The sequence below is a fragment of the Phodopus roborovskii genome, unplaced genomic scaffold, assembly GCF_943737965.1.
Source record: "Phodopus roborovskii unplaced genomic scaffold, PHOROB, whole genome shotgun sequence".
Classification (NCBI taxonomy): Eukaryota; Metazoa; Chordata; class Mammalia; order Rodentia; family Cricetidae; genus Phodopus; species Phodopus roborovskii.
Window position 1 is genome coordinate 431,393 of NW_026125857.1, and position 4,604 is coordinate 435,996.

At 39.7% G+C, this 4,604-nt stretch overlaps 1 pseudogene; it reads left to right on the forward strand.

Annotated features, from left to right (window-relative positions):
• The first annotated feature begins 2,306 nt into the window (after positions 1-2,306).
• On the forward strand, positions 2,307-3,141 carry LOC127217840 (RNA-binding protein 7-like; annotated as a pseudogene).
• The last annotated feature ends 1,463 nt before the right edge of the window (positions 3,142-4,604 follow it).

Sequence of the window (4,604 nt, forward strand, 5' to 3'; positions counted from 1 at the left end):
TTGTTTTTTCCATGTCAATACCAGTTCCCTCTCCTTTCCCTCTTCTCCTGCCCGCCACTGGCCCCCTATCTCATCCCCTTTCTGCTCCCCAGGGAGGGTGAGGCCTTCCATTTGGGGTTCTTCAAAGTCTGTCACATCATTTGGAGCAGGGCCTAGGCCCTCCCCCATGTGTCTAGGCTGAGGGAGTATCCCTCTATGTGGGATGAGCTCCTAAAATCCATTTGTGTACTAGGAATAAATACTAATCCACTACCCGAGGCCCCATAGACTGCCCAGGCCTCCTAAAACTGACACCCATGTTCAGGGGTTCTGGGTTGGTCCTATGCTGGTTTCCCAGCTATCAGAATGAGGTCCATGAACTCCTCCCTTGTTCAGGTCAGCTGTTTCTGTGAATTTCTCCAGCCTGCTCTTTACCCCTTTGCTCATACTCCTCTCTGTCTCTGCAACTGGATTCCAAGAGTTTGGCTCATTGTTTACTTGTGTGTGTCTAGTTCTACAGCTACTGGATGAAAGCTCTAGGTTGGCATATAAGGTAGTCATCAATCTCATTATCAGGGAAGGGCATTTAAGGTAGCCTCTCCACTATTGCTTAGATTGTTAGTTGGGGTCATCCTTATAGGTCTCCAGACATTTCCTAGTGCCCGTTTTCTCTTTAAACTTATAATGGCTCCCTCTATTATGGTATCTCTTCTTTTGCTCTCCTGTATTTTCCCCCAACTCAATCTTCCTGCTCCCTGTGTATTTACTTTCTTGGCAGTATTAGTGATTGAGCACAGGGACTCACATTTTCCAGGCAAGTGATCTGTTAATTGATTTGCATCTCACCTCACCTCACTGAAACTCAATGTGCATTTCCCTGGACTTTGGCCATACTTAGAGGTTACCTAAAAAGTATACCACTTTTCCCATAACTACTACAAATAGTTTTTGGTGTATTATTTATTATTTTATTGTCTAAAAGCATTAACTGTCACACAAATCATGGCGGTACAGGAATCCTCCAGGCCATGCTTTTTCTTTTTTAAATTGCTACTTTTATTGAAGCCTGGAGAGGGAAAGTGATTTCCACTTAACCATTAACAATCCTTTTCTAGTTTTCTTGATTCTTCGGGTATTATACATTAAACACATAAATCTAAAGGTTTGATACTGAGATCTATAGATGAGTGAGACTATGTGTTATTTGTTTTTCTGAGTCTGGATTACCTCAGTCACTAAAATGCTTTCTAGATCATTTACCTGAAATTTTCATTTTTCTTTATTGCTAAATGAAACTCCATTGTGTACATGTACCATACTTTAATTAGTTGGTAGCTAACTAGGGAGCTTCCATTTCCTAACTATGAACAGAGCAGCAATGAACATTGACTAATATGGTTGTTTGACTAAAAATGGTCCTCATAGGCCCATAGGGAGTGGCACTATTAGGAGGTGTGGCCTTGCTGGAGTATGTGTGGCCTTATTGGAGGAAGTGTGTCACTGGGCATAGGCTCTGTAGTTTCAGCTGTTCAAGCCATGCCCAGTGTGACATTCTCTTCCTGCTGGCTACAGATCCAGATGTAGGCAGCTCCTTCTCCAGCATCATGCTTTCCTACAGGCTACAATAATGGATTCAACCAGGAATAGACATCACAATGTCTCACCAACATGGCTACCTGAGCAAAATTTGTAAGTGCTTTTTTTTTTTTTTTTTTTTTTTTTTTTTTGAGTCTCTGAATCCTTTCCCCAGTAACTTGTCCTTGAACTTAAATTTTGGAGTCAAAGCATTTTTTTAAATGTAATTTATTATTTTACAGGTCGATCGCAGTTCCCTCTCCCTCCTAATCTCCCTTCTTCCTTCCCTCCTTCCCTCCCTTTTACCCTCTCTGCCCTCTCACATGCACTCTAACCACCCTCCCCTCCCATCCCCCCACCCCAATTCCATACATAGGGGAATGCCATCCAGTTGGGGTCATGTAGATCTGACAGGTCATGTGAAATAGGGACTAGGGCTTCTCTCCTGTCTCTAGGTTAAGGCAGTTATCCCTCCATGGGGGATGTGTTCGCAAGGACCTTTGGTGCACCAGGGATACATCCTGGCTCCACTGTCTGAGGTCCCTTAGACTGCTCAGTCCTTCTGGCTGAGACCCATATTCAGGGAGGCCTGAGTCAGTCCCATGCTGGCTTCCCAGCTATCAGTCTAGTGGCCGTTAGCTCCTCCTTGTTCAGGTCAGCTGTCTCTATGTGTATTATTGAGAGTGCACAATGGGGTCAATTGGTCAGCTACCAGCAGTCAGACTAGGCCTGAGACCGAAAGTGACGTGGAGATGGGGGCAGAGGCCAACCATACTCTGTTTGTGGGCAACCTGGAGACGAAGGTGATGGAGGAGCTTCTCTTCGACCTGTTTCACCAGGCTGGCCAGTAATAAAGGTGAAAATCCCCAAAGATAAAGATGGCAAACTGAAACTGTTTGCATTTGTAAATTTCAAGCATGAAGTGTCTGTTCCTTACGCCATGTGTCTTCTCAGTGGAATCAAACTTTTCCGGAGGCTTCTTAAAATTCAGTTTGGATCAGGAATTAGTCATGCCTCTCAGGATGGCAGTGTGTCATATCCCCAGTATCATGCTGGAAATTTAAGCCCTACCTCCACATCTCCTAACAGTGCCATGCCTCTGTTTTCTAAGGGGTTCTGTGCTTCTTTTGCTCTAAATGAAATACAACTATAGTCATGTGCGTTTGTAAGGATATGTCATTACCACATAAACAGATGGTCCACTGGTCCTTCTCTTCTCTAGAAGATTATGAGTAGCAAGCAGTGGTGAACAATGTTTTCAGACAGATGTCATATGGTAGGAAATTTGGTTCTCTACATGCAGATCAGTCTGGATTTTCTCCATCAGTTCAATCACAACCAGTCTTCCAGCTCCCAGTGGCACCAAGATGCATTGTCGTTACAGTGTAAAAGACAGAATTCTCACCCCTACCTAGCAGGCAGACACTATAGCTGCAAGCAACGCTATTCTGATCATGGTCTGATTGTCATTACAGAGGCAGCCGAGAGGATTTCTACTATCACAGGAATTATGATGGCTGGAGCCATGACTATGGTAACAGAAGGGACAGTGGTAGAGGTGGGAATTGGCCTGCATCTCGACATTAACAAACATTTCAAGGATATTGTTTATGGGGGCATTTTAGGCCCTCTTAATGAAGTTGTTCTGGAAATATTTCTAACAACTGTATAGAGTAGCCCCACAGTTTTCCAGCTGCCTTTGAAAAAAGATGTTTTTAAGCCTAGCAGCAGTCTCCTAGGGAACTGAGAACTGTGGCTCCGTGTTTGCCACTTTACTTACCTTACCTCAGGGTTTCTGAAGAGGAAGGATTTTATACAAAAGATTGTCAGCTAGGAGAGATGAACTGTATAGATTGGTTGTATTATAAAGTAAATACCAAGAAATTTCTTGGTAATGAATCATTTTGGTGTATATAGTAGGAAACATCCAAGCTGGCAGTCTAAAATGCCTATCTGCATTTTGCTAATAAATGAGAAAATAGAACTTCTCAGCAATCCTTTTTATTAACAGTTTGTTTAAACAGTTGATTTGTTTTGTTTGTGGGGGATGAATCATATTTTCTAACTCAGAATTTAAGTACAAATTCTCTGGTATACTCTTGAATTTTATCACAAACATACATTATAAATCTATACTAGTTTATTCTAAGATGTTTAAAATTATTTCATTAAATTATATTTGATGTATGACTAGTCACTCAGGAAGTTAAATATCTACATATATATTTTTAAGTAAATAGATAGTGTTGAGGAAAATTCTTTGTAGAGGAACAATGATGTTAGCACATAAAATGGCAAAATGTTTCACTGGAAGGATTATAATTTTGAAATTTTGTTTAACAAAACTTCCATGTTTCAAGATCCTGTTGCTCATTCAATGCAAATCATTTTTAAGATTTTATTATGAAAAATGGATCCTCTTTCTATCATAGCATTTATAGTTTTTTTACTATACTAAATACATAAAAAGAGAAAAAATAATTCCTCGAAAATGTATATACAAGGAACATTATATGGGCTCAACAGGTTATATTCGGTAACATATATCATATTTTGTAATATAATATTACACATTATATATGTATGCACAAATCCATTTATGCATACTATAACAATTGATGAAAATGGAGGCTATAACTATGAGGAAGAATGGGGAGAGTGTGGAGGGAGGAAAGAGAAGGAATAAATATTGTAATTAAAATATAATCTCAAGGATAGAGTAAAACAAAAGAAGATACCCTTGAAATCATTACTTTCCATATAAATATATAATTTTATTCTGGGGAAATTTTCTCTGTGCACAATTGGTTTTACCACTTTTTCTCATTTAGTAGCACATTTGATTTAAATCAAAAAGTGATAAATGCAATAACTTTTGAATGAGTATTAAAAATAGAAATTACTTGATATGTTAAATAAGTTCAAATCCATTAAAGATAATTTAAAACAGAAAGAGAAGGAGGAGGAGGGTGAGAAGAAGAAAAAGAAGGAGGAGGAAGAGAAGGAGGAGGAGGAGAAGAACTATTTCTCCTCAAGTATGTGCTACTTCT